At 32.4% G+C, this 27,972-nt stretch overlaps 1 long non-coding RNA gene across 1 annotated transcript in view; it reads left to right on the forward strand.

Moving 5' to 3' along the window:
• Positions 1 to 27,972, forward strand: part of LOC145278061 (uncharacterized) — a 797,888-nt gene that overhangs the window by 392,504 nt on the left and 377,412 nt on the right. Inside the window, exon 3 of the long non-coding RNA XR_013868289.1 lies at positions 6,825 to 6,905. This is a non-coding gene — a long non-coding RNA (uncharacterized LOC145278061). The remainder of the gene's footprint in view (positions 1 to 6,824; positions 6,906 to 27,972) is intronic.

Raw genomic sequence — 27,972 nt, forward strand, 5'->3', positions numbered from 1 at the left:
TGTATGACAGTGCAAAACAGAAACAGCCTACAGAAAATGGACTCTGATTTATGAAAGGTTATGAAAAGGAAGGGTTGTAAAGAGATGGCTTCGAATTTGGGGGTATCAAAACCAAAGCAAAATATGATGAAAGTAAAAATAAAATAGATAAACCCCATAATTTATTATACCATACCTGTTCACACTGAAACACTTATCACAATATTCTGTGGATCTATATTAAAAAACCTTGTTAAACTTTGCGACATATTTCCATTCTATGGAGGTCAGGCGCGAACGAACACTCTATAATTTTATTATACCATATTTCTTCAAACTGAAACATAATTATCAAAGTATACTTACGCAGATAGATATGAAAAGTCTTTATTAAAGTTTGTGCTTATTTCCATTTTATGGAGGCCAGGCGCGAACGCAGACCCCACAATTTTATTATATCATCCCTATTTAAGTTAAACCATACTTAAAGCATTCTTATGTACATTTATTTAAAAAAACATTTGTAAACTTTTTTTTTTTAATTTTTAAATTTTTTTATTTCCATACTTTGTGGACCAGGCGCGAATGCAGACCCCACAAATTTAATGAACCACCGTTCTGCCAGATCAAACATACCCATTCCTGTATCTCGATAAATCTTCTATCATTATATGTAATCAGTTTTTTAAAATAGTCAACCATATAGGACCTATTCGTGACCAGACACACATACACACACACACAAACACACACACACACACACACACACATTCAGCTTTATATATATAGGATGGCCAAAAGTAGGTGGGCAGTAAAGGTTTATGCATATACCCTAAATGTTACGAATTTTGTGATTTCCTACTGATTTTGTTACTGCCCACCAATTTTGGCTTTCTCTCTCTCTCGCTCGCTCTCTCTCTTTATTCCCCCCTCTCTCTCTCTCTCCCGCTCTTTATTCCCCCCCTCTCTCTCTCTCTCTCTTTATTTCCCCCTCTCTCTCTTTATTTCCCCCTCTCTCTCTCTCTCTCTCTCTTTATTTCCCCCTCTTTCTTTATTTCCCTCTCTCTCTCTATTTGCCCCTCTCTCTTTATTTCCCCCTCTCTCTCTCTATTTCCCTCCCTCTCTCTCTATTTATTCCCTCTCTCTCTCTCTCTCTCTCTGTCTCTGTATATATATATATATATATATATATATATATATATATATATATTGTGTATTAAGGCGGTATGTTTTCATTTAGACAGATAACAGATATTGTTGAACAGTACGGAGTGTTTCTGCTTAATCGTTTATTTTTTGTAATTTCTCCATTTTTCGCATAGTCGTTCCAATATCTTGGTGGAATTTTTGTAAGAATATTCCATAGTCGTGTTCGTCCATTTGTTTTTTTTTCTTTTTTTTTTGTTTGTTTGAAAGTACTTTAAACTAATTTACTTCAGTCGTCTTCATGCAGTTTTTGATTTCTGTTTCGTTTAAAAATCTGGATGCTTTTATATGCTTCAGTTCAAATTACATTTAAATTATTTAAAATAAATGTTTGTAATGGCTGATGAAGAGACACAAGTTTTGATAGTGAACAATAAAATTTGACAAAATATCAAATGTTCATATCTTTTTCTTTAATTTATGGGTTTCAAAAATAAAATCAAAGGAAATATCAAATAAAGTAAAACATTGCAGCATGGATTTGAAAACAGAAAATTTGACACCAAATTATTTTATCAAATGTTTAATGGGAAAAACCTAAAATTTAGAAAAGTTTCAAAAGTTTAAAAAATGTTAAAGAAACATGCGTAAATAGTGATGTGAATAATTCTATTGTTATATTGGTGAAAATACTAGTGAACAAAAGATTGGAATGCATACATACAAAAAAGAATTAAAAAAAATAATGATAATTCCAATCTATATATCTATAAAAGTGAACGTGTCTGTGTGTCTGTCTGTGTGTGCGTGTATATTTCTCTACGCAATAACTCTGTCAATTTTTGGTCTACAGACTCAAAATTTGATATACAGGGTACTGAGATTTGGAAAAATCGATGTGATCGGTTTTCGGCCAAAGATTTGGCTGATAAGGGGTCAATTTGACCTTTAATCACTCTACCAAACTCCTCCGACAATTTTGGGTCTAAACACTTGAAATTTGAGATATTGGTTACTTGGACATGGATCTAACGTAATAACTTTATTTGAGCCCAAAGCAATAAATGTTAAGGGGTCATAATAGGGGACAAATTTTAAAAAATTGACCGCTTTTTTGTTTTTTGCTCAACATACACCTCCAAACACCCAGGCAACACCGAGCTGAAATGCTAGTATATTATAAATATATGAGGTGGCTTTAATAAGTTACCTGACTTTTTTAATCTGTGCATTTGTATTGAGAGCACACACATGAAACTCTAATCCCCTTCAAAGTAATCTCCTCCGGTTACAATGCACATACTATTCTAACAACTTCTGGAAAATCTCACAGAAGTCATCTTTTGTCAGCGTGTCAATAACACTCGTCACAGCCTCTTTCATCTCCTCAATTGTTTCATAACGACAGCCTCTAAATTTTTCCTTGGGCTTAATGAATAACCACAAGTCACAAGGGACTGTTTTGATGCCCATCTTGGGAAAATAGTCTGTAACAAGGATGGAGTTGTGGACTGGTGCATTCACGCAAAACTTTTCGCATCTTCAGTTCTTCGCGAACAATTTTGCGTAAAGTATGCACACTGACATCAAACTGCGCACTCATTGTCTCTATAGACATACGACGATCCTTATTCATGAAATTCTTTATTTGGCCGATCTGCTCTGGTGTTCTAGCGTCTTTACTTACCCCACACCTTTCATCATCCCTCACAAACTCCCTGCCTTCCTTGAATCTTTTATGCCACTCAAAAACTGATGCTCCATTCATGCAAGATGGCACAAAAGCAGTCTGAAGCATTCCATACGTTTCAGTGGCATTTATTTTCAAAGTTTAAAACAGAGATGCATTGCATATTGTTCTTCGAAAGTGTCCTCGCGTCGAGATTGCATTTTTAAAATTCAATAGCTTTGAAAATCAGGCTTTAGTAGGATGTATTCCAATTCCTGTTGTAGCTGCTCATTTAAACCTGAAATCATAAAAAAATGGTCAGTCATCTCATAAAATGCATAGCAAGAATAGTAGTAGTAGTAGTAGTAGTAGTAGTAGTAGTAGTAGTAGTAGTATGAGCAGAAGTACACGGTGATAAAAATATATTGTAGTTAAGATTGCTATTCACTTAATAGCATTTCAATAATCCAGAAACGACGTTTTGCCGAATGAAACCGTGTTTATTTATGAACGGGTAATAATCATGTCATATTAATATATATCATTACATCTCGTGCGCAGCGAATGCAATTACAATTATTGAAATTCGTGGTTGTCGCATTTCATTTTTGACGCTGGCAAAATGCATTCAGGTGCAAAGCACTTGCCCAGATTTATGGAAACAGGTAAGATTTAATAAAGAATACATAGATTAATAGATATTGACAAACACTTTCTTTCTTAATCGAATAAGCGTGGCAGAAGTGCCGTTTCCTACCTCCCCCTCCTCCCTCTCTCACTCTCCTGATCTCTCTTACTCTCTCTCTATCTCTTTTACACACACACACACACACACACACACACACACACACACACACACACACACACACACACACACTCACTCCCTGTCTTCTTCTCAGAATCTATTGATCTTTCTATATTTGCCAGTAATTTTCATTTAAACTATTTAACTTTGCTCCTCTCGCCCTTTTCAATCTCTCTGGGCGACCTCTTTCTATTCATTCTCTTTCTATGCACGTGTAAGAACCGGCCTATTTCTTTATATTATACTAGAAAGGTGACTCCACGTTGCCCGGAATTGAATGATAATCAACGTACGTTTCACACTCCCATATATTTATTCTCATCGAAATCGGTGAAATCGATTGATTGCCTGTTCCAGTTGGGAACTCGTTGCGGTGCACTGAAAAGAAGCTTCACATACCTCTTTGCAGTAATATAGTCCGCAATATACTGCAGTCGACATTGCACTGTACAGAACCTACTTTTTATTTTAAAAATTATTTTTTATATATAATGGCTTGAATTAAAGTTTAAAATACAAAAGTCAATATCATGTTAGTTGTATTCTAAACACAGACATTTATTTCCAACGCGCCTTAATCATATCAAAGAACTTACTGTTTTTCTTATATGTCAGATCTTACTGGGTGTGCAGTGATAATAGCTTGCATTTAAGTTAAAAATAAAAAAGTCAAGTATCATGGTTAAATTATGATCTATACAGAAACATTTATTTCGAACACGCCTTTGTCATAACAAAGGTATTTCTATTTGTTTTTATATGCCTGGCTTTTCTGGTTGTGACTTGATGTCTTGAATTTAAGTTTTAAATGAAAAATTCAAGTATCATAGAGAAATCGTGGTTTAAACAGAAACATTTATTTCGAAAGCGCTTCTGTTGTATCTAAACACATACTGTTGATTGTATATGCCGGGCTGTTTTGCTTGTGTGTTAATAAAACTTATCGAATGCTCTTGATATGTTAGGATGTGTAAGGCGATAACTTTGTTCCAAATCATCTGTTCCATCTTTAATCAGATTATTTCCGTTATAGATTATCGATACTTACCGATAATATTCGGATACAAAACCTATCTGAAAACACTGCCAGGTACATGAAGAATATTCGTGTGAAATTACATAAAAATCGACCAATCCGTTTACGAGTTCATAGGGAACGAACTCACAGACACACGACCAGATAAATATCCTTTTATATAATAGGAGAGATAAAAATTGAAATAGATCTCTCTATATACATTAATATATATCTATATCAATCTATCTACTTATAAGTCTCTCTCTATCTATCTATCTATCTATCTATCTCTCCATATATATATATTTATATATATATATATATATATATATATATATATATATATATATATATATTAAAGTTATAAAAAGGATAAGTGAAGTCATAACAGGAACTGTATGGAAGATAAATGGGGAAAAGAAAAAAAAATAGACGGGAGAAACAATAATTCGATTAATAAATAAAAAAAGCAACAACGAGGAACCTTTCGACTGACACTTTTCAAGAGATTACGTCCGTAACGATTACAATAAAACAATGTACACTTAATTGAAAATAGAGGCTATGGGAGGGGTGAAACCAATATATATATATATATATATATATATATATATATATATATATATATATATATATATATCCTAGTAGGGAAACTCGACGTTGACTGGGATTGAATGATGATCAACAAATGTTTCACATTCCAACATTTTTGTCATCGAAGTCGGTGAAATCGCCAAATTTTCAATCAAATCGATTGATTGCCTGCTCTAATTGAGGACCCATCTAAGTGGACCTGGATAAGCTTCGGATGTCTCTCGCAGTTACTTAGTTCACAATATATTGTAGCATCCATTCACCCGTAACTTATTAAAATAAGAAAAGCGCAACACTATTAAGAGCAGAAACAATAATATTGAATGAAAGATAAGGAATAAAAGTTATAATTTTATTTTATGAGCAGAACAATAATGGAAAAATAATATATATATATATATATATATACATATATATGTATATTTATATGTATATATATATATATATATAGAGAGAGAGAGAGAGAGAGAGGGAGAGAGACAGAGAGAGTAAGTTATGAAAATATATATGGCAATTAATCTATAAAGAATATTCCGCGTTTTCTTCTCCTGAGAAATCATCAGGCTTATGCCTGACGAATTAAACTACGAAGTAAGAATAAGCCTGACAAATTCTCACGAGAATGAAACGCAGAATATTCTGTGTAGCTTAATTGCCATATATATTTTCACAACATACTACCTAGCTCTACCTATGTATTGAGCACTGTTGAAGTAAATGCTGAAAAAATTACGCATAAAATTATATCTTCGTTATTAATTTATGTGATTAAATGAAGTAATTATATATATACACATATATACACACACACACACACACACACACACACACATATATATATATATATATATATATATATATATATATATATATATATATTTACAAAGTCCTTATTCCGTGGAGTTTCAAAAAATGCTATTCTTGTTATTCTCCTCATCAGAAGACATAAGGAAATCAGCAAATTATATTTGTAACAATGCTAGAATTTGCTAGTTAAAGCATTAAGTGAAACCGCAATTTATTGTAGTTATAAATTGCCAAATAAAAAGTGAAAAGTGCTAGATAGCTAATATATATATATATATATATATATATATATATATATATATATATATGTATATATATAATTTCCGAATTGACATTAAAACACACATGCTGCGCTCTCCGCTCTTAGTATTTATTGCCCTAAATTACTGGCCCTTTCAGCATTGACAATTCTTACTCTTTCAAAAAACCTGCATAAGCCGGGCAAAACGTCGTGCTTCTAGGACTTTCAACTTATATTTTCAAAACCATATTGTCGATTTTTATACCATTTTTATAACCACAGATATAAGTATGTTATCAAAGAGTAAATCTTTTACAAAGAAAGTTGAACCTTATTCAGAGGAAAAGACAAATACATTGAATGAAAGATTAGGAATAAAAGTAATATATCACTTTATTATGTCATCGGAACAATCACAAAACAAAATATGGAGAAAAATGAAGAAAAAGAATCTCTTTCAGCCATGGCATTTCGAAGCTACATGCTGGTCATCAGTAGAAGAGAAGGACCAGAATCATACAAATATAGAAAAACTGTCTTAATAACATTTTTTCTTGCTTTCCAGCCATCAATTATATAGACATCCATTTTGAAGGATCTGCAATCACGATCTCATCTCTAACAGGAGGCCAATTCTATAGAAATGGTAAGTCATTTTTAATTAGACATTATTACCTCGAGTTTCGAACTCAGCGAACCAAAACCTTCGTAATCGAAACAATTTTTCGATTAAAATTAAGACAAGCCCAATTAAATCGTTCGGCTAGAAGCACACTGTCTTTCGTCAATCCTTCCCTGTTTATTTAAACACCTTTTGATACAGTTTGTACGTATTTGTTCTCTACCAATGTTCAGAGTACGCAAATCTGAGTCCAGTTTATGCTTCGCCATACTCTTGCCTGTCACAATAGCTTGCAAGTTTTGGTTCGTGTGTTCGTGTATGCACCGGAAAAGGTCGCCAGTTTGTGTTCGTGTGTTTGTATACACACACCAAAACGCCAGTACACCTGTGCTCGTGTGTGCGTCCACAACCACTTCGCAGTTTAAAAGCAAATTTCTTATAAAAGAAACTAAACGTTCATGGTTCAAGAGCGTTCGTTAACTGAGCTACAACTGCACGTTTATGTGTTAAACTAAGTTGCCTTTTATGTTGTGTATCAGTTTATACGTGTTGTGAGCAAATTTAAACGAATCACATTAAACTCGTTTTTTACATGTTCTATTTTAACCATTTCCATGTGTGTTGTTCATTGGCCTTATGGATACAGATTCGGAATATGGAATTGTTCATGTGTACCGGATCCCATGTGTTTAATTTCAATTGCCTTATTCGATTGAAAAATCGAATCATCTTTAAATATGTAAAATACCTGTTGCGAGTTTGTCTCTGTTGTATCGTTATTTTCATGGAAAGTGTTCGACTGAGCTTCAATCTATGCCCCCCTCGCCAAACATTCACAAGAAACACTCGTCTAGCTGAAAACACCATCAATAATTCCCCCCAATATTTATCTGTGCCTAAACCTGAACGTAGATTCCATGAACAAAGCTTCTTTCTTAGAACTGCACGCCTGTGGAATTGTCTTCCGTTTTCCTGTTCTCCAGCTGACTACAATATGGTTGTCTTCAAGTCTAACGTAAACAAGTTTTTGATGAGCCGTCCCATTTGTTAACAAATTTACCGAATTTCCATTACTAACGATTACTATATTGTCCAATGTCTACTGTACACTCTTTAACCCTTATCCTCGAGTGGCCTCTTGGCCTTGATAAGTGATGATGTATATGTAAAAAAGGACCTTAAATATGAAAAAATAAGAAAAATAAGGTTTTAAAACCTTAAATATAAAAAGAACATAGAAAAGTTACTGGCTCTGTATAAGGGTTCGTATTCTTGGAGTTGTTTCTTCTATTTTGATGTGGTTTCCTACATATGAAAAATTTAGTTGACAAAGGGAGGCAACTCAAATAAAATTCGATAAAAGATTATCTTCCTCCTATTGTTGAAATTTTAAAGAGGGGTTCACACAGACAAAATCACGAAACCACGGCAAAAAAAATCAAACAAACTTCAAGTATACGAAACCATCTACGGAGCTCTTTTCTTTTGCAAGATAACGAACAACACACCTAACGAAGGTCGAAGGCTATACCGACTGAAAAATTGCACAAATAACACGAAAGATGAGAACAGTAGCCCGATTGATACAAGTAATATAAACAAAAAAAAATCCAGAACAGAAATATGAAATACGACAATTGGAGAGTATCATTTTATGGAAACAATATAATCAGTTTTATTTTTGTTGTGATAATTAAGTGCCAAAAGAAATAAGACAACAAGGAGGTAGTTGACAAGGGTATTTTTTTTTTTACGGAAAGTACAGAGGATTTTTTTTTCCAGTGACTGCGTCTGAGTTATTCATATGTTGGGAAAAGTTCATATAATGACGCAATTGAGTAGATTACAGTTGTGACCTTGCAGGCCGCTAACAATCAAAACACATTGGTATACAAAAATGTATTTCCAAAAGTAGTTTACAGAAGTATACGTCAGGATTCTAGAGCAATAACTGTCCTGAAACTATACCCGATAACAGTTTAAATGTAACTTCAAACTTTAAATCTGATATACATTGGATGGGAGTGTGTTATCAAATCATTTGTCGCTAAATCTGAGATAGATTCGAAGTGAGTTATATTACCTCATGACAATTATTATAAGAATTTTGAATGAATTTAAAAAATAAAATTGCTTGTACAATATTTATGTTGGTCGTATTTTAAAAAGTAGAGTTAAATAGCATTACAGTTGACAAATCAAAGTTTGATCCTGACTAGCCCATTTAATTTTTATGCTAGTGTACCATATTACTGCTAGTAAATTAATATACTTCGCTACAATTTGTTTAAATAAATTTAATTTGATTCGTCAGTTTGCTAATATGGAAAAATTTTTCATCTCAATATGAAATATGAGAATTTTATGGTTTCGTTGTATTTTTTAAATAGCTTTATTTTTCTTGTAGCATTTATAGGTCAAAAGAAATAAGCTATCTAGGAGGTAGTAAAGAATACTATTTACATATGTTACATGGAAAAGAGCTGTCCCCTTTCCATATAAATAAGAAGAATATTAGATAAGTGAAAATGAGAAGCCTAGGAATCAAACCCTGTAGGCAAAGTTAAAAAAAATGGAATGTTAGAAATTAAGTCTGTTGTTAAATCTTTTAGAAATCTGAATATTAAATATGTCAGTAAAAGAATAAACAATGTAAATTAAATTATACTGTTTGAAAATAGGTTAGATTAGAATTGAGGATTCTTTTGTTTGTCAAAAAGTTTGTTGGACAAACATATGAAAAACCACGTGAAATTAGTCACACTTCTGACGTCAAAGACGAAGGACATTTCTCCATATAGGATACTATGGGTTCGGATATTAGTCAGTTAGCCAGTCAGCCGGTCAGTCAGAGAGTTGATTTGCCAAGATTTGACATAGTCAGAGGAGAGTACACTTAGAGGCAAACGGTGGACGATTAACCATGTAGATACAGATGGAGTTCCTGACGTCATCGACCGGTCGATCAGATGAACAAAGAAGTCATCATTATGTTGTAATTGTTGTCTTGTGTCACATCCTTCATCACGAACAAAACGTAATTGTGTTTATCATCTTATAATGAACATTGTGTGAACCTTCGAAGATTATGTATCTCTCCTCCTCTGTGTTTAGAACTTGTATACATCTCCATTCAGTATATATATGATATGATGATTGCAAAGTCTTGTCAGACGAGTGCCACTCCCTCAGACATTTAAAATCCATGAGCCCAAATGCCTGAGGGAGTATCTATACAAAGATGATGTTACAGAGTCTTAGTTTTGTACGACAGCTAAGTCTCTCTCTCTCTCGGTTCAAAATGTTGAGATCCACCAACAAGCAAGAGCAAGATAGCCAGCAACAAATTAAACTGCAGACCAGCTTAATGCTGGTCTCCCGCTTTGTTTTTTAAATCAGAGATTTGCTTCTCCTAGAAAAGTTGCCTTCACCACGGCTTACGGGAGCCCTCTCCACCCCAATACACATATACACACACAAATATACACTGTGCTAGTTGGCAGTTGACCCAGAAAAAGAGTTCATTCGCCCTTTATATATATATATATATATATATATATATATATATATATATATATATGAAGTCCCAAGCATCCATCATAATACCCGTTATATATGTACCCCAATATGAACTCCCCGTCATTTTTAAATATGAAACCCCTGCTACACAATACATAGAGTATATAAGCAATTTTTTTCTTCTGGGTTATTCATAGTTTCCGGAATAGTCCATACAAAGGCACTATTCCACTTATACAATATAAAATAATTATGTCTGACGGATTTAAAAGTTACACCTAAATAGGATTTAAGTGGACAAATTGGAAATTGATGTTGGCTAGCCAATTATATTTGTTATTATTGTACCATGTTATTAACCGTAACTTAACGTTCTTCTGTATAAAGTGTTTAAATAGATTTAATCTTGTCCTGCAATTTTTGAATTCTACTAATCTAGAAAATTTCTAATATAACCATCGAATAAATAAAATCAGCAAAGGGAAATAACTCATACTTTGGGTAAAAAAACCCTTCTCTTCCACGAATAGCAATGCCCAACGAGTCTTTATCTAAGAGTACATCTTTCAAACTCCTTGGCCTAACGTTCACTGAAAACATGAGTTGGAACAATTACATTGAAAGCATTGTCAGGCCCACTGCAAAGAAGGTAGGCTCTCTCTACCGTGCTAGAAAACTACTAACACCCGAAAGTATCCTGTACACCATGTATGGAGTATTTCTGGGCTGGTGCATCTGCTACTAGACAAGGTTCAAAAGAGAGTTGCCAACCTGATAGGCCCTGAACTGTTATCTAAGCTTCAGCCTTTGTCCTTTCGACGAAATGTTGCATCCCTCTGCCTGTTCTACAAGTATTTTAATGGTGAATGCTCTGACGAACTGCAAGCACTTGTGCCCCCATGACGTGAACACCTTCGACAAACCCGACAGGCAGCTAAATTCCACCCTCACACAGTAGAGATCCCTAGATGTAAAATATCTTTCTACTCCGCTAGACTTTGGAATTCCATTCCAGGTCCCTGCTTCCCCAACTGTACTGACGTGCAGAAGTTCAAGTGTAACGTAAACCAACATCTTGCTGCCCAAATCCCTACATAGTACCCCAGTAGTTGTGTCCCCTGATAGTATCCCCTTACACCAAAGTGGCAATGTGCCTTGTTTGGGGTGAAAATGTAATAAAAAATAATAATAAATAGTATCCTTCATTTCCGTTTTTTTTATTTAGATATTGATATAAAAAGAACGTGTTCATGGAACTGAACTATTTATAGAATAAATTTAAACACTGTTTCGGCACATTAGTTAAAATATGTTTAATGTGTCCATTTTGTTACACATACTTTGGCGATGAATTTTGGTTAATAAAACCCTCAGCTAAAATCTTTGAAATTAGGCTAGCTCGGAAAATTCGTTGTTCTCACATGTTGCTTACATGTAAAACGGTAACTGTACTACGACGACAACTGCTACTACGACTACAACTATTACTACTGATACTAATACTAGTACTATTACTACTGCGTTGGGTTTGGGTGAATTACGTCCATTGAATTACGCTAGGAGAGCTAAAAGAAAATAGAGAGACATACATAAGTAGTACATAGTCAAAAGGTAATCCCACAGCTATGAAGAAAATACTAACTTGTAATTACTAATTAATCATAATCAAATGTAGGTTGATATGCCGTAAAATATACAAAAGAAATGTTATCCTCTATTACCTTTAATTTGACACAATCACCAATTAATTTTTAAACGATTGTATGCCTTTTATTAATTAAAGATGGCATTATCGAAACATAACAGAATTCAGCTGCTTGATTAAATTTTTTTATTTTTCAATTTTTCTGATATTCTTCCCCCCCCCCCCCCATCCCAGTGCAACCGTAGCCGAGATTGAACTCACTACATAAGTTTTGTAGTGTAATTCAAATCTTGTCGGTAGCTGAATATTTGATGCTTCGTCAGAACTATCAAGGGTAGTTTTTATCGTGACGCTATCACTAGACGAGGTGCCTATCACGGCTAAAGAGAGTCCCATCTACCCTCGAGAGAAGGATAGACCGCGCCAGTTTCTCAACCTGGTACGTTACCTCGCGACTGATATAATCTTAGTTGTTTCAATATAAAAAGAATTAATCATTCTTCCGTAAGTATAACGAGAAAGTTGTCCCTCTCTTTACTAAAACCCACCAACTTACATGAAATAAAATGAAACATGAAATGACTAACAACGATAGAATGTTTAAAGTGGATGTAATTTATTTTGTGCCGATAATTCTGGAATTGCTTCAATTATTGTGGCGTCTAACAGCTTCACAGACGTTTTTATTAACGACTTTGGTAAAATTCTTTTCCTTTTATCAAGTTTCTGATCATTTGTTATTTTCACTTGAAGCTGATTCAACGAAGAATCGAGAATACTAGTGATAGTTCTGGAATATTAATTAATTAATTCTTTTTTTTTATCATTTTGGCATACAAAATATTAGGATGAATAACAGATGTATAATTAAGCATGTCAAGTTTGTTATGTTTAACAATGTTTGGTTAAATAAAACAATGCTGCTTTATTACACACAATCTATTAGGTTGTATACATTTAAAACTTGACAGTGCGTCCAAAAGAATGCTAAAGGCCGCTTTTAACATCCTCTAAAGACAACACCTTTATAAACATCAAACTCAAATCTCAGCTTTTGTCAGAGAAAGGATAAGCATATTTGCTGGCAGCTGTTCCAGAGTTAACGATGAACTCGTCAGCGATGTCCTCTTGTGTGTTGACTGTTCTTATATTATGATCGAGGGTGTTTTTTTTTGTATTTTTTTTTTGTATTTTATCGCTGCAGAGGTGACTATCTCTAAGAAGCAACATTAGTAAAAATTGAAATGCTATATATATTAAGAACACTCATATTTCGTCACAGATAAAGTAAATAGTTTGTTTTTTGTCATATATTGGCTTTTATTATATATATATATATATATATATATATATATATATATATATATATATATATATATATATATACATATATATTGTGTAGCAAATTAAATTACAAGCAGAGATATAAGGTGCATTCAATAAGTTTCCAGATTTTTTCGTAGAAGAATTTACAGTACACACAGGAAACTCTATTGCTCCTCGCAGTAATCTCCTCCGGCTGCAATGTACTTGTTATACTGTTCCAACAACTTCTGGAAAGCCCTATGGAAGTCCTCTTGTGCAGTCGTGTCAGTAACCATTGCCCCAGCCTCTTTCAACTCCTCAAATTATAACGCGTCTTTAAGATTTTCCTTGAGCTTAGGGAATAACTAAGAGTCACAGGGAGTAAGGTCTAGACGATAGAGAGAGAGAGAGAGAGAGAGAGAGAGAGAGAGAGAGAGGAACTGTCTTGATATCCATGACAGCGTCTTTCTTTCTGATTTTCTCTGAGCAAGAATTACGAGGTTATTAAAAGTAAACTTGATTATCTTTACGGAAATTTGAACTGAAGCTTTTATTTACTACATGGTGGCAAAATAATCTGCTCCAGGCATTAATATTATATTAGTATGGTTATTATAGTAGTAGTAGTAGTAGTAGTAGTAGTAGTAGTAGTAGTAGTAGTAGTATTTGCAGTAGTAGTATTTGCAGTAGTAAAAGTATCTGTCTTTCTGGGCGTCTCAGATCAAACTCAAGTTATGCTTGCGCAAACCAGAACACGTGACATGTGACACGTCACGTCCGGTCCCTGCTCAAATAGTTCCGATGCAAACCCACCGGGTCACGGAATTTGATATGTTGTCAAAACATGATGAGTCAAATCTGTGTTGTCCAATCCTCCCTAGATAGATACATAATTATATATATATATATATATATATATATATATATAGAGAGAGAGAGAGAGAGAGAGAGAGAGAGAGAGAGAGAGACAGACAGAGAGAGACAGAGAGAGAGAGAGAGATAGAAAGATAGATAGATAGACAATGAAATGCTTCTACCTGACTATTATCTAACATTGATAATATATAAGAATCGATAGAAAATTGACTCCATGCTAATGTATACGAAATCTGCATAAATTAAAATATTATATTTAAGTGTATTTACGACCGGACTACGCCATGCATCCCTGTTAGCATAGATAAATACATTTACAGTTTTAACAAAAGAGCTCCAATAATATCAGGGCGTCTCCATTTACGGTGAACATCTACAAATGTCCAACATCAATATATTGCATATGTAAGAATCTGCTGTAGAATTTCCACAGGTCCTGCTAGTTTTGTATTTTTGTTATTATTTTGTGTACTAATTGTATTTCTCTGAAGCGTTAACATTTGCCAGAAATGAATTCACTGAAACTATATAAATAATAAATTGGAACCATTTTCCAAAATGGATTGATGACGATTTGTGAGGTTATTTCCTATTTTTCCTGAAATTCTAACACCTGTGAAAATGATAATATAACCAAATTTAAAATTCAGAAATTATTTTTTAGAATATGGAATTTTAATCTTTGGAACCAAATAACAATTTTGAAATATTGGATTTTAATTATTTTTTATTTGATTTTAACATTTTAGAAACAAAATACAAATCTTAAAATGAAAATCTTGGATTTAAAAAATATATAAATTCCAATGTTTTTGGAAAAGTGACATCAAAGAATTGCATTCAATTTTTTTGCGGCGGGTGGATTTTACTGCTTTTTTTAAAATAAAATTACATTTAAATTTTTGGAAATGGCCATCAATACTTTATTTAAAAAAAACAAAAAAAAAACGACATAAATAATTAGATCTTAATTTTTCGGAAATTGATTTCAATATACAAATAAACATTTTAAAAATTTATTCTGAAATTAATTAATATATTAGAAAAAAAATCGATAAAAAAATTACGTTTGAGTCTTTTTAAGTTGGAGTATTATTTTAATTATTTTAAAGAATTAAATCAACAAGTGAAAATGTGTGCTTTGCTTTCGTGAAATTTTTAAAAAATTACATTTTCACCCCAAACAAGGCACAGTGCCACTTTGATGTAGGGAGCTACTATTGGGGACATAAGTTGCAGGGATATTATGAAGGGAGATGAGCAGCAAGATGTCTGTTTACATTACACTTGAACTTCTGCATGTCAGTACAATTAGGAAAGCAGAATCTCGGTAGGGAGTTCCAAAGTCTAGCAGTTCTGGGGAAAAAGCTATTGGATTAGAAGGCTTTCTTACACCTATGGATCTCTACTGTGAAGGGGTGGGATTTTGCTGCTTGTAGGTTTCTTCGGGTGTGTTTACATCGTGGAATTAGAATTGAATTTAAAATACAAAGCAATAGGAAAATATACAAGTATGACTTTTTTATGATTAAGCGAGGGGCGCCTAGCCTTGCCCGGTCGTAAACTACGCTAAAATATATTTTAATTCATGAAGATTACGGATTTACTATTACAGACCCAATTATCTATTGAATATTATATTGTACCTAATATATAGTACTGATTTCAAAAGTAAAAAAATAATGACGTTAGTGCTATTAGTTACAATTGAAACCAAAACACTTAGTGTTCCAGCTGATTTCGTACCGTTTGAGCAACCGAAAAATAAAAAGGATTTCAAATTAAACCACTGCAAGCTAAAAATAAATTTGCGCATGAGCAAAAGTAATAGAAATGTGTCGGCAAATTTAAATGAACATTTTGCATTTCAACTTGCCGACATATTTTTGTTCGCGTTATTCATTTATCCAAACAACAATTGTATTCGTTATAAACAATTTTTCGTGCATAATTAATATTTCCTGATAATTTCAGTGTTATGTGATCAGTGGTTTCAGAGTTTATCGGTTAAATATCTTTAAACACACACGCATGTATCGACTATTTTTTATATAGAGAAAACAGGTAGATATTAATGCTTAAAAAAGACCCATAAAAATTGAATTCTACTTTTTGAATATTAATCCTAATATTTTAAAAATAATGAACTAAAACATTGACTTGCAATTTGTCGTTGAGAATATATTTTATTTAAGACAAAACTAGCAGGGAGACATGTGGTTTTCCGGGATTGAAAGACGATCAAAAAAATGTTCCACTGTCCCATATTTTTATTGCCATCAAAATCGGTGAAATCGGCCATTTTTTTTTCATCAAATCGCTTGGTTGCCTAATCTTGTTAGGGACCCGCTCAGTGTACCGGAAGAAGGCTTATTGACTTAGTTCGTAATACATTGTAGTCAAAATTGCACTGTAGAGTATCTACTGTTGATTTTATAAACGTATCTGTAAATACTAGGTTCACTTTAAGTTTAAAATGCAAAAGTCAAGTATCATGCTTCAATTGCGCTGTAAATAGAAACATTAATTTCGAACGTACTCTTGTATTATCAAATAACCAACTGTTGATTTTAAGCAATTATTTTTGTAAAATCACTTGACTTATGATAGACATATAAAAGCCAAGTATCATTACTCAGTTGTGCGCTAATAAGAAACATTCTGTTCGAACGCGCCCCTGTATTATAAAAGAATCTACAGTCGATTTATAAGCCGGGCCTTTTTGCTTGTGCGGTGATAAATTAAATGAACTTGTTATGCTAGGCTGTATAAAAGAGTTAAGATGAGTCATTAACGGACTTTTTTCTTGATTCGAATGCTTACGATGATCGATTTTCCAAATTTATCAAACAAATTACCACACAAAACCTACGTAAAAACATGCCCAAGCACATCAAGTCGATCTGTGTGACATTTACAAAAGAAAAATTAGACGAGCCGTTTCCGAGTCCGTATGAAACGAACTCTCGCACACTCGCACACCTAGCGTAATGGAAACATATTATAAATTATGTACAGCTTCCTTTCCAATTTTCGGATTTGAATCATGTCAAACGCCATTTTCTTTTGACGGATTGATTGTTGTTATTTCTTCTGGAGTTAAGGGCATAACAGATTCATTGATAATCAATTCATTGATTTTGCGCTAGGAAACAGGTACTCTCAAGAATTGTAAATGTCAACTGAATTAAAGGAATAAATTATAAGATGGTCAACATCATGAACTTTGGAATATAGACTTCTGTGATCCATTCATTATATTGCTCTGTAATTACATTGAGCTTTTTAAATAAGGATTGGTATATATTATAAGAAAAAATATATTTCCACACATATATATATATATATATGTGTGTGTGTGTGTGTGTGTGTGCATATATATATATAGAGAGAGAGAGATAGATAGATAGATAGATAGATAGATAGATAGATAGATAGATAGATAGATAGATAGAGTTTTTAATTAAAAAAAAATCTTTGTATAAAAAACGATACAACAATTGTATTAAAATTTAAAGTTTATTCAAACAAACGACATGAAATCATCTTTCTCGAAAAGATACACTTGAACAAGATCGGAGACTACAAAAATGTCAGCGGGTACACAATAAGGTTGAAGGTTACACAAAAAGATCGGAAGTTACAGACAATCTGTAAGAATAATAATTCGAATAATCCAAATATCAAAAGGTTGTAAATAAAATTTACTAAGATAAAAAAAAAACGAAAACTAGTTATGAAAACATCGTATATTAAGTATCGTTTTCCTGAAGCAAGGAATTGAACTAGCTACGTTCAAGGTACACACAAGATACATCAGTCTTGACCATTTGGGGCTAATGCTTGTCTCTTCCTAACGATTCGGTTTCTTTACAATGCTTTCCCTGAAATCTACCCAAAACGGAAGCGACACTCAACTTATTTTGAAAGCCGCCATTGATGCCATCTTGCCGGAAATCAAATCACCGGAAGTCACGAAACCGGAAACTGCTTCACCGGAATGTGAAAGAGCGCATAATGGATAGAACGAGAAGCGTTAAACCTGTCTCAAACTGAATGTTTGGATCGCAAGCTCATTTTTATTTTATTTTTTATTTTATTTTGTGGGGCTCGTTGTTCTGTTACTATATTTTTTAGTAGACGTTGATGTGAACGATCGTTTTGATTTTCAGGTGAATCGCATTTGAGGATGAAAAAAATAAAAACCAATCGTGTTTTAACTTCGTCTAAGAAAGACATAAGTGTAACCATTATTTACGATGAGAATTGCACATAGTTTCGTTGTAACACATCTCTCAGTGTAGAAAGTAAAAGAACACACACACATACATTACAAATGACTTCAGTATAAAGTCACACTATCTCCTATAAATAGACATACACAGAATCACACACACAAACAAACACACAGAATTTTAGTAGAATTGAAAACAAGAAAGAAGCAACCATAGTTCAACCCAGTGTATCTACTGCTGCTGGATTAAACGAGAGGAAAAAAATAACGAAATGTACAGGACCTTAGAAAGATCTCCACCATTCCAGGAATTATAAGAGTAACCGAACTTACGAAAAAATACTTTTAAAAAAACCTAACTGGCGAATACACCCGATGAACCAAGTGCAAGTTAGATAAAGATATATGCTCATGAAGATAGAATCTTAATACATTTCTTGGTCGCACTATCGAAAATAGTGGGAGAATATCCTTCACGCTGTAAAATGACTTATCCCGATCAAAAATAAAATAAGGATATTGTTAAAATATAATTATCCACTCACACGTGTTGCGCCGTCTACGACTAATCAGAGTGGCTTAATATATCTATATAGGAATAACAGTATAGTTACATTTCAAGATGCAAATATTTATTTTTCGTGCAAAGCAGCTCTTCGAAATAGGTGGAAAGAACCGGAAATCTAAAGAGACTTGTTGTCACCCAGACTCAAGGGAACAGCACAGATTATTTTCAAATAGAATTCTCTGAGGATGGCCTATTTGAAAACTCATAGTGAATAATAATGATAATAATAATGATAGTAAAAATAATAACAACAACAACAACAACAACAATAACAACAACAACAATAATAATAATAACAATAATAAGAAGAATAACAATAATAACAACAACGATATTAACAATAATTATAATAACAATAATAATAACAATAATTATAATAACAACGATAATAATAACAATTATAAAAATAATAAAAATAATTACAATAACAATAACAAAAATAACAACAATAATAATAATAACAATAACAAAATATAAATAACAATAATAATAACAACAATAATAATAACAGCTAAAACAACAACAGTAATAATAATAATAATGATAATAATAATAATAATGATAATAATAATAATAATAAGAAGAAGAAGAAGAAGAAAGGAAAATCCTGTAAGACTTTGCTGTTCCAGGTGACCACAGATTGGATAAAGAAAAGGAGAAGCAGAGCAAATACACAGAGTTAGTCAGAGAGTTAAAAAGGGATATGGATGATGAAGAAAATCAAAATAATACCTATAATAGTAGGAGCACTAGGAACAATCTTTGAAAACAGAATGGGAGAAATTGGAATCAAAGGAATGGCTGGAAAAAGACAACGAACAACAATCATAAAAACAACTGAAATATTAAGAAAAACCCTTGAACAAGTGCGGGTCAGACAAACTGCTGCAAAGGCAAAACATGAAACACTACATGGAATCAAGTGAAACCGCATATCTATAAGTTCTCTAACCCAACCCTATCCCCATTGCCACATCACTGCTTGTTCCTTTCTTTCTTAGTCTTCAACCCTGGACAAAAATATGAGAGTTCACTCCCTTTAATATAGCTTCGTTTTCGAATATCATTATAATAATATATGGTCGTTGTTGTAATATTGTGAACAACCAACTCGTAGTAATTTTGATGTGCAGTCACTCTTTACTGATTTATAATTTTTCATATATCTCGTTTGGGTCAGTTCTATGTTTAAAATACATTGGATACTATTTTCATAGAAATATTAATAAACGCACATTTGCTGCGTTTTTTTTTTTTTTTTGTGCCATGAAAATAAATTTTTTGAGCTATCCAGAAATTAAGCATTATTTAATCAAAATTATCGATTAAATATATTTCTCATTCCGTGGAATTTTCACGAGTCCTGCTAATAATAATAATGATGATCATAATAATAATAATAATAATAATAATAAGAAGAAGAAGAAGAAGAAGAAGAAGAAAAACAAGAACAAGAGGAAGAAGAAAAAGAAAGGGAAAAAGAAGACTTAAGGAAGTTAAAAGGTCAAATCAAATTAAGAGAAAAAGAAGGAAAAGTACGAAGAGTTATGACTAAGGCTATGACAACAGCATATTGTTTTTATTGTTTCGACTCTCGAGTATATATCCAACACAGTTAGACACAGTTAATCAACCGAAAACCACATCACTCTACATAAAAAACATATAATATATCAATGGATATATATCAAGGAAATTAATATGCTGTTGTCATAGCCCTACTTTTTTTAAAAGATTAAATAAATAGAATAGAAACAGAAAACAGAAAAATGAAAATTATTATTATTATTATTATTATTATTATTATTATTATTATTAGTGGTAGTAGTAGTAGTAGTAGCAGCAGTATTATGTATGTATGTATGTGTGCATGTATGTGTGTGTATGTAAACGGGAACCAGGCGAATGTATAAGAAAAGAGGAGAAAGATTCTTCGCGAAGCAGTTTTGTCGGATGCCACATCGAATAAAAAGTTCCTCGCGGAAACGGCGTCTGGCATCTGCCAGTGCTTGAGTATCCTGGAAATGAGAAGGTTAATAGGAATTCAGATGTCATCCATCTTTCCCCCTTCCCACACCTCTCACTGTATTTCTCTCCTTCTCCTTATTTTTTGTTCTTACTTCTCTCTCTCTTTTTCATCCCTCTCTTTCCCGTTCTGTCTTTACCGCTCTTTTCCTTCTCCTCCAACTCTCTCTCTCTCTCATATATATATATATATATATATATATATATATATATATATATATATATATATATATATATATATATATATATACTAGCATTTCAGCCCGGCGGTGCCCGGGTGTTTGGATGTGTATGTTGAGCAAAAAAACAAAAACAAAAAAAAAGTGATAGAAGGAAGGCAGGCTCGAACCCGTACCGCAAAGGAGGTAAAGAACGGGGAAAAAACCTGACGTCATTGCGGTTACGATCACCGCCAAACTGGAAGTGACATTTTTAAAATTAAGGCTAGACAATCGAAAGGAGAGAATGACTTTCAAAAATATCGGCGAAAAAAGCGACCCTGCCCTGTAGAAAAGTGCCCAGTTTAAGGTGAAGATATTAATGTTTTTAGCCAATTTTTCGATATTTGTCGTCTGAAATGTCTAACTTCAAAACGATACTGATCTCGAGAAAATCCGTCGCCTCTGTCGAAAGTGTTGGGCAGACATGCAAACATACATACATACATACATACATACATACATTTATATATTGGTAACTAAAAATTTTCGACAAAGACCGATGAAAAAGCTTGCCCTATCTCTGAATACCTTTTATGTAAAATTTCAAGTGTTTAGACCAGAAATTGTCTGGGTAATTTCGTAGAGACCGCAGAGGTCTAATTTTTAAAAACTTTTACCCCTATCATGACCCCTTAACATTTATTATTTGGGGCTTAAATCAAGTTATTAAGTTAGATCTATGTCCAAGGAACCTATATCCAAAATTTAAAGTGTTTAGACCCAAAATTGTCGGAGGAGTTTGGTAGAGTTCTCAAAGGTCAAATCTCAGTACACTGTATATCACATTTCGAGTGTGTAGACTTAAAATTGACAGAGTTATTGCGTAGGGAAATGTACATACACAGACAGACACACAGACAGACAGATACACAGACACGTTCACTTATATATATATATATATATATATATATATATATATATATATACAAAAGTTAGTATTATTTATGTGAGGACACTTTTCAGCCTATATACGCAACGAACCTTTTATATATAGACTTGAAATTTAGTATATAGGGTATTCAGACACGTGAAAAAGTTTTTAATCGGTTTTCATCCGTAAAAGAACTGCAAAGATATCAAAGCTGAAAACTTGGTACGTGGGAAGGTCATCCACCTTTTATCTATTTGTCAACTGTTTCACGAATGCGCATGCGTGAATCGTTCACATGACAGATTATTATGTTAGAAATAAGTAGGTTTGAAAACACCTTCTAAAGATCGTGTCAAGCTGGTCAAATGGTTATAGTACCTGAAACGCTGTCTTTAGGTTTTAATTTCTATCACAGCTGGAGTATTTTTTTTTTAGAAATAAACTGTTTAGAAAAAAAAACATAATACTCGTATGTTCAAGTCTCAGTTTCTTCCTGTTTTTCTTTACTTCATTTTTTTAAAGGAATTAAACGTTACGTTTTATACCTATGGCATCTCTGTTAATATTACTACATTATACTACGTATACGGAATAATGCATTAATTAAAATATAATATTTATGCATATTTTATTACCGAGCAACACCGAGCGGCCTGCTAGTATATATATATATATATATATATATATATATATATATATATATATATATATTTCTGTAGAAATATATTTTACTATATATCAATCCTTATATAAGAAGCTCAATGTGATTACAGAGCAATATATAGGAAAAATCACAAAATTTATATTCCAAAATTCATGATGTTGACCATCTTATAATTTATTCCTTTAAATCAGTCGATTTATACAATTCTTGACATTATCTGTTTCGTAACGCAGATTCATTAATTAATATAATAATTGATTGATTTTGCGCTACGAAACATATACTTGTATAAATCGACTGTTTTAAAGGAATAAATTATAACATGGTCAACATCATGAATTTTGGAATATAAATTTTTGTCATTTATTCTGTATATATACATGTATATATATATATATATATATATATATACATATATATTTATGTATTTTATTACTTTATAATAGATACCAATCCTTATTTAAGAAGTTCAATGTAATTTTAGAGCAATATAGTGAATTTCAAACTGGTTTAATATAAACATATTATAAGGCATTTCCAGCTTCACTTCCGATTTCCGGATTTTTAATCTTGTCAAAATGTACTTTATTTCATTTTGTATGGATTGATTGTTGCTATTTCTTCTGATGAGTTAAGGGCAAAATAGATTCACTAATTGATATAATAATTAAGTTATTAAGTTTAAGTTTACGAAACAGATAGTGTCAAGAATTGTAAATGTCAACTAAATTAAAGGAATAAATTGTAAGATGTTCAACATCATGAACTTTGGAATATAGACTTTTGTCATTAATTAACTATATATATATATATATATATATATATATATATATATATATATATATATATATATATTAAGACAGAAAATCGTTCTTTAGACATGTTCGTTATATGCCACCGCAAAGTTCTTCTGCTTTCTCGCTATTAGTCTTATTCTTTAATCTATGTATGAAATATCATTTCGATTTTATTTTTCCATTTTTAAAATTTCTATTTGTCTTTCAGCCATTTCGCGAATCGTTATCCAATAATTATATGTTTAGTAAAACCTGGCAAATGTCAGTAATAAATAATATCAGTAATAAAAAAGTCATCGTAATGATTTCGTAAACATCAGTTGCAAGTACGGCCATCTGCTTATGACCACACGTGATTTCTATGCTATTGCGTAATTTCCAATTGCACCTGCACCATACTGACAGTGGTTGAGTCCAGTGGTAAGGAAAAGTTAAAAAAAAAAAAAAGAAAAAGAAAAACGACTTTAAAAACTGCCGAAATGCGCAGAAAAAAAACGTCTTTTTTTCTTGAGGTTTCGTTATAAACTAATTCAATGGTCAAGTTTTGAGGGCCCAGTCTACCCTACTATTTCATCTATAACTGAGGGAAGACACATTGATTCATACCGTTTAGGAGTGTATTACAAAAATTAACACACACACATACACACGCACACACACACACACACACACACACACACACACACATATATATATACCATTTATTATTACTTTGTGTATACATATAATATAATAAGATATATATTAAGCATAGCTTTTAGTATTTCCTTCAGTAGGGCTCAATACGTAAATAGAGCTAGGTAGTAAGATATTTTCATATATTACTATATTATAACGCACCAACGAATACGGCTGCCCCGTATACCTTTCGAAAAATCAATAAGGAGCAATACGCTCTTGCTATATGGAAATATTACCTTCTCCCCTGGATCTATTTTCTGCCCACCTGGATTTATAACCCCGAAGGATATTGTACACCTTCCGATAATGGACTGCCCAGGTTGTATCAACTTCTCTTTTCGTATAATTTTTTCCACATAATTATCCTCAACCACTCAAAAAACAATTGTCAATAATTGTGCTGAAAAGCAAAATAAACGTCCATTCACAGCTGAACATTTTGTTAACCGCATTTCATTTCCTCTGATGATATGAGCCATTATTGAAAATCCATGGATTAAGGAAATTAACATAACCCCTTCTATATATTCCTTTTGTCAAACAATAAATTCTTAATTCGAATATATGTGTCTATATGTTGTTTTTTTTCAGAATTTAAATTTAACCACCAAACTTTATATATATATATATATATATATATATATATATTTAACTTTAATGATTTGAAAAAGTTAATCTTCAAATACAGAATTTTTATTGTTTGAAAACAAAGAATACAATTGAATAAATTAATTTCTTTAGCCCATGAGTTTTCGATGCTTATTCAACTCCTCAGAGGAAAAATATTAGCAAATATTTTTTATTGGTTTGCACCTTATTTACTGAAAAAAATACACATAAAAATTTTTAGTTTTTCAAACATTTTAGGTACATAGAATAAATGGATAGGATATTGAGTCAGAAAAAATATTGTACTTTAAGTCCCAAATGAATGTTAAATCTTGAAATGGAGTTTCCTGGTAGTAAGGAGGTAAATAGATCCATTGCGTCTTATAGTGCTTCCAAGGTATTAGATCGCAATCAATTGCAAACACATTTCCTTCGTTTTACCGCTGGTTATATAAGATATCCAGCAAAGATTTTGTTTATATAAGATTCGAAAATTAAATCAAAGTGGTAAATCCAAGTGTTGAATATATAATTTGAATAAAAATATATCCGGAGGCAAAATAAAAGAATGGTTTATCAAAGCATAATAGTTCTTAAAAAAATCAGATGCAGCTTATATTTACTATGCCTAAAAAAATCTCAAATTTAATTTTTATTCTACATTCTGCATTGATTTCGATGATGAGACAATAGAGCGTTGGGGTGGAAGATAGTTTGAAGAGATGAAGAAAGAAAGGAATATCGTGATAGTTGGCACGTGTCAAAAGTCTAGACATGCAGATTCAAACTATATAGGTCAACGTACTTTATAATGTCTTTTATAAAACAAAATGATGTAAGAACCGGAAAGAAACAGAGACGTGTGCATGCAAGTATTAGATTCGTTGTAAACAGTTCACTTGTTGCAAGTAAAAAATATACTCGTAATCCAAACCTAATCACAGTGGGTTAAGCACTCTAACCTTATGTCAGTTTGACACAGTTTTTGAAAAGGTTTCATGCGTAGTCGTCAGACAATTGACAAACAGATAAACATCCGATCACTCCCAAGTACCAATGTTTTCAATTTTTTATCAGTTTAATAGCCTTTTCTTCCGAATGACACCCGATTAAAAAGTTTTCCACATGTCTGAATACCCTATATACCAAATTTTAACTCTGTAGATCAAAGATCCGAGGAGTATATTGATTCAGAAATATCGTTACACACATTTGCACTTCATATATATATATATATATATATATATATATATATATATATATATATATATATATATATGAGAGAGAGAGAGGAAAATCGATAAATAAGATAATAAGAAAGGAGAAAATTGTGTTGATATTTGCATCTATTATTCTAAGATACATTAGCACGTGTATGTGTTTGTGTGTATATGCTTGTGTGTATGCATGCATATATATATATATATATATATATATATATATATATATATATCCTGTCTGTGTCTCTGCTCGTGTATACACGTACATGTGAGAGTGCGTTTGTTTCGCTGCTTCCTGTTTCAGGAGCCACGCCGGCGTTCGTAGGAAAACGTAGACGTGTGACGTCACACATGATCTTTAAATGTATTGTTCTGAATCGGCGACTCAGCTTCCTCCATTAATTACTTACCAACTTAAGAAGTGAAAGACCTCAGATAAGCACTTCTGTTTGTTTTTGCTTTTGTGTGTGTGTGTGTGTGTTTTTTTTTGTGTGTGTGTGTGTGTGATTTTGTGTGTGTGTGTGTGTGTGTGTGTGTGTGTGCATACTAACAGATGGATAAAACAAGCCTGATAATACCTTATCATAGCAGATCAGTCGATAGAGTTTCTGAAAAAAATCATCTTGTTTTTTTTTTTTATAAATAAATTTATTTCCGGTTTATACAATTTAATATGTATCAATAGAGATTTTAACAAATCGTAAAAAAGTACGTTTTTATATTGGCAATAACATGATGCAACAACAACAAATAAAAATTGGCTAGTTAGAATCAAAGTTTGGTATGTCAATTTCGATAGTATTTGGATTTTACTTTGAAAAATGGTAGATTAAAACTGATAAAGAACCTTTCAAACTATTATCGATATATTCATATAACAATATTTAATTACGGACTTTTTTTCATTGAATTATAGCGGAATACCGTATTTAATTGCTAATAACACGATACAGCAATTATCAATAAAAATTGGCTAGTCAGAATAGAGCTTTATTTTTGTCAATTTCAGACCGATTTGTGATTTCGGCTTTAAAGCAATATTGTTACAAGACCATTTACTTTTTTTCTTCTCTCGGTGTGTTTTATGAAAATCTACATTTATTTTCATGCAAATCGCTCCAGACAAGCTATCACGCCACTTGATGTAAAGAGTTAAAATAGATACTATTTCAAAGTCACACACTAGCCTACGATATATATTAAATAGATAGATTATGACAAAGAAAACAGTAATCCTCACCCTTTTGTCACTTTTTACACTCCTTAATGACTATAGACTACTTAGACTATTCCAAGAGTTTTTTTATGGAACATCTATTCATCGCCTCTGTATCTTGTTTGCAGCAGTGTTCGGTTCGGTAGACAGGTTAGATATGTCGCATGTCCGATTCAAAACTCCAAAAACAGCACCGTTACGGCGAGCTTTCCAAAGGAAAAAAAGAAAGAAAAAAAAACGTGGGAGTTCGGTTTGTATTCTAACTCATAACCCGAAACTGATGTTCCTGGCGTACCGCAAGCTACAAATGGGTCTAAATTGATGAATCTGCACACATTGAAGAACGTGAGAGGAGGCGTTCCATTTGAAAAGACAGAACAGCCAACAATTATCCCGCAGGTGTCTAGCATACGAGATATAGTGTAGAGCTCGAATCGGCTTGACAAGCCATCTTCGGATCCAGAGAACAATTGTATTATCACGATCAGCTTCGCAAACGATGGGAGAACATCAATGTCTTATAATTACTAAAATATTTTTTATTGCATTTTCACCCCAAACAAGGCACTTGACGTAGGGGACTACTATCTGGAATATAATTTGTAAGGATACTATATTGGGAGTTGAGCAGCAAGATGTC

Source organism: Euprymna scolopes, chromosome 6, assembly GCF_053919585.1.
Source record: "Euprymna scolopes isolate OS-2025 chromosome 6, ASM5391958v1, whole genome shotgun sequence".
NCBI lineage: Eukaryota > Metazoa > Mollusca > Cephalopoda > Sepiida > Sepiolidae > Euprymna > Euprymna scolopes.